The sequence below is a fragment of the Leptosomus discolor genome, chromosome 1 (genome assembly GCF_034619465.1).
Source record: "Leptosomus discolor isolate bLepDis1 chromosome 1, bLepDis1.hap2, whole genome shotgun sequence".
Taxonomy (NCBI): Eukaryota; Metazoa; Chordata; class Aves; order Leptosomiformes; family Leptosomidae; genus Leptosomus; species Leptosomus discolor.
This window is the reverse complement of record NC_141391.1, coordinates 134,292,525-134,305,255: the sequence shown is the minus strand read 5'-3', so window position 1 is coordinate 134,305,255 and position 12,731 is coordinate 134,292,525.

The window sequence follows — 12,731 nt, the reverse complement described above, 5'->3', positions numbered from 1 at the left end:
TAGGAGATGGTGCAGTGCCTCCGTAAATGGGAGATAGCATCCGCTTCAAGGCTCTGGCAGGCATGCCCAGCCTCTTTTCTGCAGGGTGTCACGCATTTGGAACAGGCTGTGCTGAAGTGTTTTACTGTGGAGCTTGAATGCAACGCTGAAGGCCTGGTTTCTGCTTCCAGCCAGGGTAAATGTATTGGGCCTGACTCCGGCCACATTTCCACCCCTCTGCATCTAGAGCAATCCCCTCAAAGCTGCAGAAGCTTAAAATCACTGGCTTGTCGATACCACTGGACTTGACTCTCTGTTTACACTAAGAGTATGCTGACATTGCTGCACTGTGGGATGTCTGGACCGGGGCAGACATCCATCACTCCTCTCAGGGGAGAAAGGAAATGGCAGAGCTCACTTTTGCAACTTTCTGCCTCCACATCGTCCTGCTTGAAACTATAAGTTTCAACTTGAAATAAAGCTGCTTTATTTTGATCTTTTTTCACTGGTGAACACACTGCCCCAGTAAGCACCAGTTCTGACATCATGTACAGAGGAGGAAACTGAGTTTTACTCAGCTGTGAAGCTGAGGACAGTATTACCTTTCCGTGAGTGCCAGCTGGGGGTGAAACAGCTTTCAGGTACAACATAGCAGGAACAGCATCAACAGACTATGAAAATTACAGCAAAAGAAGGCTTTCTGTTCCTGCCTTTCTTTTTTTCCAGCTTAGTAGTATGCAACATTCACACAATACTGATACCAATTATTTCAATGTGCTATGTTGTATATATAAAAAAAAAAACAAAAAACACTGATTTTGCAATATTAGGAAGCAAATCCAATGATCCCTGTACAAAGATGAGTCCAGTCAGCCACTGTGAGACCTCAGTGTGCTCACAGAAACTACAAAAAAGTTGTCCTCGGTGCAAAGCAAACCATGGTGCTTTTACTTTTATTCCCTGCTAATCATCACAGTGTTAGCATTTCTCTTGGGATCTTTGGTCCTCAAATGTTAGAAGGGAGGTTGGTCATTTTTAGAGACGTTCTAAAATTTGAAGAGGTTAACCTTTTTGTTCCCAGTATGCTAACTGCTTTACACGAGGTATCGTGGTTCCTGCAGCACCAACTTGCAGTACCAGATTTGGCAGGAATGGGAGTAGAAATATATTCTAACTATAAGGCTAAACTCCAACATCATAATGCAGGCAGAGTCCCATCAAGGCCTCAGCAGAGGTGTTCCCAACTGACCTTGTCTCTCTGCAAGCCGAATTAAGAGGAGAGTTTAAATAATGGACATTTCCAGGAATCCTGTATTCCCATGGTCTTGTTTTCTTGCCTCTAGGTTATCATGATTCCTGATTTACACACTCTTTTGACCTCACTAAGCATCTTCTGAGTCTTGTTATCATGTCCTTTAACCATCCCAACAAACCAGGACTGAATCATGCACCTCTACTCTCACAAGGGCCAAGAGGTGTTTCCCCTCCTGCTGATCGTGAATGCCTCAGCAGGCCAGCCTCAACAAGGCAGCTCTGCTTCTGCTGGCAGCAATGACAGTGCAAATTACTTAAAGCCTCAGAATAGACCTTAAAAATAAAAGTAGAACAGAACATCCTGGGACCATAACCCCTATAGTCCCTGCCTTGAAACCTATGTGCAGAGTTACACAATTTCTGATGAGACCATCTCCCACCTTACATGTGCATGTGGGCATGAAGAGGAGAGAGCGCTCATAGGTCCCAGTCCCAGTTCCTCCTTGCAGCTAGCCACCCTTTATTATTTGTTCTTGCACTGCGCTCTGGCAAAACCAAATCAAAATTGGGTTGCCTTGCAACTGTGCTGAAGCCATTGCTTGAGTAGTCTTGCTTTAGGGTCTAACCAGCTAATCCTGGCCGCTAACTCACAAAATATTTCTCACCTGGTGCCTCAAAGGGGAGAGTTTTTCAAATCTTGTTTAAAGCTTTCTTCCCTCCTTTATCCTTTCTGCTCCAAAGAGCAGGTCACTTAACTCTTTATATCCTGTGATGTGTTAGTTCCCAGATCTGGCAGAAAACTCTAGCATTTTGTTGGAGGTGGAGTCAGTAAAGATATTTTCTCCATTCAGAGGAATTCTGGGTTCTAGGTCACTCTTTTTTTTCTATTCAGCTATTACTTTTTCCATCCTGTTCTTCTTAAAAAGAGCCTATTTGCGAAGTAGGCTAAATTAGTTCTGATTTCGCCCAAACCAGGACAGTAAGTTAGGTGCTTTCAGTTTTTTTTTTTTGTAGAATGGACACTTTTAAAGGTTTTCTAATGGAGAGCCAGACCTCGGTGCAGCAAATTTAAGTTTATTCCCAGTAGCCATGCCTTTCCCAGTCATCTTTTGTAGGCCCTGGAAAATAGTATATGACTCACTAACAGCCTGTGTTAGAAAAATAGAACTGATTCAAGTACAAACATCAGTACACAATCCCATAAACACTGAGAAATTATTTTCCTTTAGTCACATGCAATAATCATAACCCGTTATACCTCACTATTTTCCACCTTTCATACAGAAATTCTTACAGGATGTGTAACAGTGCTATTCAGACAATGGAAGAACCACTCCACCTCCAGAGAAGATAAAAGCCCTTCTCCCTGCTCCTGCTAGCAGCTTGGCCTTCTAGCTCGAGCGGTTACAGGTCAGTGAGAGCTCTGGGGCAAAAGATTCCACCTTCTAACCACAAAGCCACAGCACTGTATCTGTGTTTGTGGCTGTTGGTCCCTGGTCTTGAGACCCTCCATGTCTGAGAAATCCTGAATAATTCAGAACTAGTGCCCATATTTCTGAGGAAAGACACTGAAAAGCAGCATTTCCTTGTAGCCAGTTTGCCCAGCCAAGAGACAGGAGAAGGTCAATGTTCCAGCCAGCTATTCCTTTGTTGAAGAAATTAATCAACAGTACCTGGAGTAGTGAAAGGGGGGAATGGACTCCTTTGCTAAAAGAAGTAACTCCCAGATTAAAGATCATGAGACAAAGTAAAAAATTTACCTCCCTCTGCCAGGAGTGTTAGGGAGCATCCCAGCTGTTTGAGAAGCTGCTCTGTTGATGGCTTTCACTGGTTTGACTTTAAATTTCCCAAGCTGAGGTTCTTTCACCAGACTTTTGTTGTATCTCACTTCTGTGAAGCTTTACCTAACCTAATCATTCGTCTTTAAAATATTCTCCTGATACTTTTGCAACTTCTAATACTTGTTCCCTTCTCAGAGAATTATCTTCAGCTTTGAATTTTTCTCTAACAATTTAGAAACTATTATTTTGTCCTCTTGCAGAGACAACACAGTGCAGGTGGGAAGGTGGATTGTAGATAAAGCTTTACATTTCTTTTGTGTCAAGCCAGGCTGTTACAGAGCTCGACAATAGCCCCCACATAATGTAACCAGCTCAGAAGTTCTTTCTACATTACATCAGTTTCCAAGGCCCTGTCTCAGTTTGGTAAAGCAAGCTTCGAGTGGCTGTAAAATACTCCTTGGTATAGCAATTATGTCAAGGCCAGGAGATTCCTTGTGGTGGCCCAGTGCAGGATCACTACGAGATGACTTTCTGCCCATCCTCTTGCATTCTCACAGCTTGTGCATAGTCTGTGGATGCACAGATGGTGCAGAGGAGGGATGAGAGGACAAACCTTACTCAGGCAAATTATGCATGCTTCTCTCTCCCCTTCCATCTCTGAAAAAAAACCTTTTGGAAAAAAAAAAACTTCCTCTGCTTTGAATTCCCTGCATTTTATCTATTTGGATAATAAAATATCTTCCTGTTCTTCATATAATAACTGATGGGTTACAGTATTTATGTCTGTAAATAGGTCTGGCAAGTCTCCTTGAGATAAATATCATCTCAGATGTACATAGCATTTTAGCTCAGCTGCTGGACAGCAAAGTGGGTCCTGTATTTGTCTGCCATAGGGGCTAGATTTATTAAAACACTGCGGCAAACTTGGAACAATGCTGTCCAACATGAATTCCCCCCGCTGTACAAATACTGCTTGTAACTATTTGTGTTCTGTCTGTATTGATTTCACTGCTTGAGCTAAGCTGCATGCAAAGGGCCCTTTTGTGTTTGGTTAGAATAGTTAGCATTGCCACAGAACAGTTGCTGATCATGCAGCAGGCAATATAAAATTCCCCCTTCCATTACATGGCTGCATGAACTACACCAGATAACTTTGGCTTTGTTTTCACAAGGGGAAAGAATATTCACTTTTATTACAGAGTGCTAATGCACGTAGCACTGGCAACTATCTTACTCATGCTAGAGCTTCTCCGTGCTTATGAAGATGTTTAGAGAATAATTTCTGGTAGAAATATGTTTACCAATAAAAGTATGCAAGAGTCTGAGACGAAGGACAGTTGTGTATCTAAGGCCAATAGCACAGTACTTGGAAATGTGCAGTCTCAAAGATGTCTCCTGTGTGTGTCTCTGGGTAGTTGCTTTCATTTCACTGTCCCTCCACTTCCTATCTGTAGGGAGAACAGTATTTCCATTATCCTCTTAGCTTGAGGCTAAGAATGCACTTGTCCCTAACAGAGACAATTTTTTTTAAGTCTCTATATCCTGCCATAATAATGATGAAAATCTTGCACCATTAAGGCTCCTTTCAGAGAATGTCCTCAAAGATGAAAAACAGTAAAACGCAGCACTGTTAGAATTGCCTCAAAAAGGTTAATTTGATATGCATATGTGTGGGATTATTACTAAAAGCACTTATAGAGTCTTGGCAAGGTGCTTTGAGTGGCTGTCTATGGGCTTTTGTCGAAACTTTTTATTTTTCATATAAAACAACAACAAAACAACTGCCTATACATTTTTGCCTGTGCGTAGCTACCTGTAGAATCGGAGCAGATCTCATCTTGCTCAAAATGAAGCCCAGATGTAGTCCTCAGAAGGTAAAGAATCTCTCTGATGGCGGTCCTTGCCTCCAACCTCCTTCCCTTTGGGGACAAGTTTTACTTTTAGAGTCCTCTAACAGATATTATGGAAAGCTTTCGTATCAGCACTTGCTAGATGTACTACAATGTTTCCTGTCATGTTTGTTTGTAAATGGCTTGCTTTGTATCTTAAAACAACTGAGCTCAGTCAAATTGTTCATCACTCAGCAGTATAACTTGCTGAAAATAACTACAGTCACTTTAACCAGGTATATTTGTCAGTATGCACAGTCTAAGCCATGTATATGTGTGCCTCTAGCATGATTCTGGTTGCTGCAATGTGATGTTCTGTGAGCACCTTGACTGGAGCTGTTCTACTGTAGCAGGGCTACTCAAACGCTCACACTCAGTTCTGGGGGGCAGTCAGCCACTCTAAAGGATGTTGCAGCCCACCTATACTCTCTTGTTCAGGAAGACTTTTGTTTTGAAATACAGCAATTCAAGCTTCAGTGCTTTCTGGCTAAATCTGGCTAAAGACATGTTCCTGTTGTGGATGATTCTTCAGGAATACCACCTCAGTCCTGCTTAGTTAATCAGCAACTTTTCTACATTGTGTTTCCTCCTTGTTGGTAGATACAAGATGCTGGGCTCATCCCTTGTAAAACTGTCACGCCTAAGACCTGAAAACAGTGTTTCACATCTCTCATGCTTTTCTGTGGTACCTGACCATTTTGCCTAAGCCTTAAACCTGAGGACTGTTGAATCTGAGACTATGATGATCCTTATCCAATCTTCTCCTATTCTTTATTCTCTCAAAAGGCCTCAAGTTGTGCCAGGGGAGGTTTAAATTGGATATTAGGAAAAATTTCTTCACTAAAAGGGTTATCAATCATTGGAACAGGCTGCCCAGGGAAGTGGTTTGATTCGATGATCTTAAAGGTCTTTTCCAACCTAACTGATTCTATGTTTCTATATCTTCTGACCCCTGTCTCCAGTTGGCTCTTTGAGTCACCTTGTTCTCATCAAGGTCTTCCTTCCTGTCATACACTCCTCAAAGCCCAGTAGAAGTCCCTAGGACAAAAGAGAGCTCATGTTCCCATGCTTAACTGCTGGCAGTCAGTGAAAAGCAAGTTCAGAAAGAAATCTCCATACACTCTGACAAGTCTGTGCTGGAGCACATTCTGTACTGAACAAATCTCTTCTCAGGTTTTAGTTGCCAACTATTTCTCTGCTAAGGATGTGAAACAGATTTTTTAAAGAATGTTTATAACAGACAAAAACTGGAAAATTTTCATTCAGCTCATAAAAAGGGATACATCAAAACCAAGGCAGACACTCTGACAAACACCCTCCACAGTGGGGAGGCCCAAGGCCTTTCCAACAAAAGGTTTGCTATATTTTTTTTTTTTTTAACCTGAGCAAAATATTCTTGTGCTGTCATTTATAGAAGCACCAGGCTGTTTGAACTGAATTCCCTATGTTCCCTGCCCCTTCCCTCCCCAGAAGAACAAGAATAATTGTACCTGCCACTGATGTTCAGTATGGGTATTTTCTGCTCAAACAATTCAGGATTTTATGATGGAATCACCAGCACAGTAATACTGATAGTACAGAAGCAGCTTTGTCTAAACAAAGCACATACAGAGACAGGGAGACAATGGGATGTGTTATCACCCCAAGGATTTGATAGATAACAATGATTTTACAATGTGATTTCATTTTAAGTTATAAATACTGTGTTCCTTTAGTTTCTTAGCCTTTAGGCTGCATTTGTACATTATATCACCCAGCTGTTCTTTGAATTCTTGATGGCTAGGCTTTGGCATGATTTGAATGACAACTGAGATTATCTCATGATCTCCTGACTCCAGCAATCAAGATTTTAATAAAAACAGCAAATAAATCAAAACCGAGATTCAACTATGGGAAAACGGCAAAACAGCTCTTATCATTGTAGTATGCCAGTTCCATTATGCATAGCAAAGTGCAGACTGTCAAGCACTAATAAGCTCCAGGGTGGAGCTCCTGAGATCAGACCATTCTGTGGCATTGATACCATTATTTACAAACACTTGGAAAAACATTATTGATGTTGAAAGCATCTTCAGTGATCCCACAAGTTGCAAGCGATGCGCTTTATGGTGTCAGCTCCTGAACTTCTCCCCTTCCTATCATTGGATGCTAAATACATCAAATACTGTTAACTGATCAAACTTTTAAGGCTACATTATGATTTGAATTAATAAAGGAATAACAATAGTCCCAAGAGGCCTTTGAAGCAGAAAAAGAGAGTGAACAAGACATGTAGAAAATGAGAGGAGGGGCTGAGAGGGAGTGGGTGAAGGTCTACAAAAAGGTCTGCAAGCGTATGTGCACCAAAATTATGGCAGAGTGGGGGTTTGGAGGCTGGGGATAATCCTAGTCTGCATGTAAAGATGGAGTTGTGGAAGGAAATGTAGAGACGCCTGCTTTCCTGGGAGACTATTTTTGACAGAAACTTTGTGAACATGAAAGCCCTATTCAGAGGCCTGGCAGGACTATTGATTGCTTGACACAGGGAGCACCATGTTTTTTCCCAGCATTCAAGTCCTAACCTGTAACAAGAGAAGGAGATGTAAAGGAGAAGACAGACACTACACATGGAGCAAAGATGAAATAGGGTGTGGTCATGGGGAACCTGAGAGAGAACAGAGAGTATCTAAATGGAGAGGCAGCAGAAGCACATATTGTGTATAGGCACTTCCAGCAAGAAGTAGCCCTGAGAGGATGATGGAGTTCTTGACAACCAATATTCTTATTAAAGTTTCATGTTTTGTTGACTTGACAATATCCAAAGCAATTCTTCCTCTAGTTACCTCCGTGTGTGTAACAACGAATAAGCAGGCAAAACTTTAACTGTCCCAAATGAAAGCTTTTCTAAAGTGAAGCTTAAAGTGGAAAATGCATGTTGATAGTTCAGGACAGATTATACTGCAAGAGTCGTATAGCTACCCCTAAGTCAAGTGTTTCAGAACTTAGCAATATACATGCATTATCCAGAATAGAAATGGCAGTTGGAATTTCATACTGTTCCATGATCCAAAATAACTTTAAGCATAGACAAACACGTAATCTCAGAATTAAAAACAAAAAGTAAGCTAAACGTGTTACTCCACAAGAAAAGCATAGAGTTAAGATGGGACATTCTGGCCTGTTGTGTAATGATATTATCCAAAACTTTGCCTTTATTAAAATTTACACAGAAATAAATAAAATGTGAAAAGATACCTTATTAGTAGTGGGGAAAAAAAAAAACATTCTTTAGAAAAATTTTAATATTAAGAGAATCTTCTGAAGTTCAATGAAAATTAGGGTATTTTTGTCCTGTTGGAAAATTGGTCTATCCATTGTTCAAACAGTCCTGGTTCTAATGAGCCCATCTCTTGTTTGTAACTACAAATGAGTATTACAAAACTTATCTTCTACAAGTTACATTACTAAATAAACAAAGGTCCTGTTGGCAGCAACCTCCTTTCCGTCCGTGAGAAGGCAATAGAGACCAACAGCAGGGAATATAAGCCATCCACATCTGACTGTAGTTTAATAATCATCTGTGCCGACTGTTTTGCTTGACTTTCTTAAATAATGTTGTTAAATATTGTTATTTTTAAATAGGGTGCATCAAAAAAAAAAAAAAAGGAAGCAAACGTAGATAATAAATAATTCTGATGACATGTCTTCTATGCAAACAGTTTACCAGTGTGCTCCAATGACTTCCCACAGATTTTGAGGTGTGGAATAGAACCTGCTTTGCATAATCTTTTGCCTGCATTGGTAAACTGTGTATCAGGATATTAATTATCTTTACTTTTCCAAGAAAAGTTGTAATTAAAACTCAGGGACAAACGTGTCATTTGAACCTAATCAACAGTTCAGATTCATGACCTTTGTTCTAAAACTCTGCTTGTATCAAAGCAAGAAACCAGTCTGAAGTGACTAGTGAAAAAGGACACTTTCTTCTTGATCTCAAGCAGCTAATACTTTGTTGTACCCTGAATATCTTTGTTTCCAGTTGTAGCTCACCTCTGCTGGAAAAAGGAGAAGGGGGAGGGAGGCTATTTCTGTTCAGGAACAAGCTCACATTTTTCAAGCCTGTCATTTTGCTCTCTGAATCTATAATGCATTTTAAAGAGGAAGTCATGTATTTTACTGAAAAAGCAGTTTCCACCTTTGTTTAGAGCTAGACTACCCTCTGGTAGAAACGAAGGCCTGAACACCCTCACAAAATGATTGCTCGGTTGTAAAACAGGGTCTGTTTCTTCCATATAGGGAAGGGCTCAAGTTCTTCCTCCACCAGCCAAGTTGCAAAAGCAAAAAGGTGGCAATCGTCTTTACTCACCTTGTGTCAGGGGGCATCCAGTCCTTTTCAGCTGATAAAATGGAGTAGGAGAAGCCCCACTCAACCGGTGATGTGGAATTACCTTCCCCTTTGCATCTGCCATGCTTCTTGCCAGGTATAGAGCAGAATTTTCAGAGAAATGGAGCATCTGCAGCACTTGCTGGCTCCCTGTAGATTTGTGTGCCCCAGATCCTTTGGAAATTATATCTTGAATTAATGTTTTCTTTCACTGGCTAGAAGGTGTTAAACAGCCTGCTCTGTTACCAGAACTCAAGGATAGTCTTGGGATGCCCCTGCACATTATTCAGAGACCTGGGGAGTGCTACACAAAGGGTGTGAAGAACTGTGCCTACCAGCTCTTGAGCTACAACAGGTTCATGAGAAGATAAGAAACATAGCTTTGCTCTTACTGAAGGAAGATAGACAGAGGCATCCGCTGTTTTACAAGATCACATCTCTATACCATAATCCAAACACTGAGCCTGCAAAGGGACAGGTGATAACAGCCTTCTGGCCTCTTTTCTCCCTCTATGTAAATCTCCTCTGTCCTAAGCCCACTTCATTGCTCTGCTCTTGAACATAAAGCTCCTCAATTCTTTGCCCCGTTACAACTCCCTATGCTACACAGACCTCCTGTTTTCTGTGAACTGCCAACTTGACACTGTCCTGACACTCCTGTCCCAAATGCCTGAAGATCGCAAAGCCTTAACCATGTTCCCCATTCTTCCTTACAAAATACCTCGTTTTCCCTCCTGCTATTACCTTCATGTGGCAGCCAAGCCTTTTACCTGGTTACAATCTGTGGCAAGTGCATCCGCCCTGGCCTGAAAATGACTAGGTCTGCTAAAGACCCTGTAACTATCAGGTCTTTCAGGAGACTAGGCAAAACTCATAAAGATGGGGGCTTTCCGGACATTGAAAATCTGTTCACTGGGTTTAACTTGTATTCTCCTGCTGGCACCAACTAATTCAAAATGACCACAGGCCAGACTCACCTTGGGTGTAAATGAGTCCCCACCGGAGAGCCGATTTGAGTCAGTCCTCCTCTGAGCAGCGGCTCTGCAGTCAGGGACTCTTCCCTTGCGTTGGGATGCCCCCTGAGGAAACTCCATGGGGTTGAGTGCCCTCACCCCCCCATCTTTGGTGAGTGAATACTGCTGGATATATCCTTGAGTGAGCCCTTGCCCTTTTGGGTAAGGGATTATAGTTTCTGGGTACCATACCTTCGACTGAGAGTTTTCCCCCCTTTTGTGGGTGAACAAGTGCACATTTTGGATTGTTTTCCTAAAAGGCCTGTTTAGATAACTTAGAAATTCTTAAGACAGCTGTGTAGTGATATATTCCCAACTGACATCTGAACCCTATTTTTTTCTGTCCGAGTGTTACCTAACTCTAGTTGGAATAAATCCCTGTCTTCGGAGTAGTGGCTCTGTTCTGTTTTGTGAGTGCCTCTGCCTGGCATCCGTGCTTGTGGTTTGCTCAGGTCCGTAGGGGGTGTTCCGAGTGACTGTTCTGCTTGTTATGTGGGTGCCTCTGGCCTCTGTGGCACAACCATAGATCTCTTTTGAGAGACACTCTTTTTGACAACACCATCAAACTGCTTCATCCTGTCACTTATTGAGCAAGTGTGGCTTGATATGTCCCATCTTATTCCCAAGCCAGACTAAAGCTTCAGGTGAACACCCCAGATCAGGAGTAAGGGTGGAGGCATGTGGTGGAGCAGGACATTGGGATTTTTTTGGTTGGAGTTGGTGGTAAGTTCTGCACCTCCATCTGCTCACAAGCAGGAAAAGAGGGTCCTGTACAATTTCCAGACAACCTCTGATTTCAAAATGTACAGTTACTGAAAAGGGTTGCAGAGGCTGACACTAGCAAAAAGCATGGCTTTTTCCTATAGAAATGCTGCTACTTTTGTAGTGTTGCCCAACAGCCATGCTGTTTTAAAAGAGGCATAACAGAAGCATGTCTTTTTGGGGGGAGTTTATCAATAATCTTTATTGTTGCACGATGCTGCTGTGTTACCTGTTCAGTCTGTGCCAAGAGCTGCGGGGAGGGGTACACTTTCTATCCCATGATGCAATTACCTATAGGCTTCCATCTGTCTGGATCCCCTGTATACTGGGCTCCCTAAACTTTAGTGTATGCTCTATTCCAATACAGGGTGCTGTTGCTGTGCCTTATTGTAGTGCCCTATTGTCTTCTGCTCTGTGTCTACTGTGGTCTCCTGGTATTTTTTTACCAGCTCCTGACAGAAGGCGACTGTTCTTCCTCACAGTAAGTCTGTCTCCTGATAATGGGGATGAGGACTGGGGCAAGACTAGGCCCAGCAGTCCTTCAGTACAGGTTCAGCTGGGTTGAGCCGAACGCAGGGTGATTGCAGGTTGGTTCTTGGTGTTTGGAGGCTGTATTTGTCCAAAGGGAAAGACAGTTCAGAGTGTTCTTTTCTCAGACAGTTGTACTTTTCTGTCTTTGACTCAGCTAAGTCCTGCAGAACAGAGGCTGACAGCAATATCAGGGCTAATCTCTGAGATCTGAATATATGCTTTTGTGTAATGGAGAGGATGGTGAGCTTGTGCTCAAGAAGTTCTCTACTGCAGATCCAACCTGATTGCAAAAGAATTTCTGTCCTGTTCTGCCCACGTAACTCAAGTTCAATAATGGGCTCCCCATGGCCCAAAAGAATACCTTTGGTTTTGCTTCTCACATGATGTTTTACTTCTGCCTGGCAGCTCCATCATCTTGTTGTTGTAGCCTTTTGTTCTTGACGAACATTTTCAAAAGATAATACTCCTGCCCTGCAGCCCCACTTCCATTGTTCCCACCATGACCTTACTGCATATACCTGTAGCACTTGCTGAAAAGTACAAAATACCTGAGTTCCAGCTGTCTTACCTGTCTGTCACTTCACTCCTGAACAATGTCACTCTTGAACAGTCCAGTTGCTCAAATATAGGATACCTAAGCAATGACCTCCAGCAACAAACTCTGCCAATTTAATCTGACATCCTCCAAAGAGCTGCTTTGCTGAGCTATTAGAAGCACAGCTCCTGGCTTCTCTGCCTTATGCCATGCTTATCTGCCTTCCAACACCCGATCACACTTAATCTTGCGGATCTTCTGTGGGCCAGGCCTGGGACATTAAGAGCAAGTGTCCTTCTCCCTTTGTGACAACAGAGATGTGAAACTTCTCACTGCTAAAGATGCAAATATCCATGACTTCCTGTCACGTTAAAGGGCAAAGGAATTTGACAGAAAATAAACCCCCTTGGTTTCCACCTTGTCCTCAGATATCAGAGGTGCTGCGGGTGGCTGGGCTTAGGTTCCGAGTGATGCCAAATTCAGCTCTAGGAGTCCAGTCGTGTCCAATATCAGTCTAGCAGTGCTTAACAGCTCACGCGGCTGGATAGGTAATTGAACTATCACGATTACGGAGTCCTGGCACCATCAGTCTAGCAGCACTCAATGAAACTATCACAGCTACAT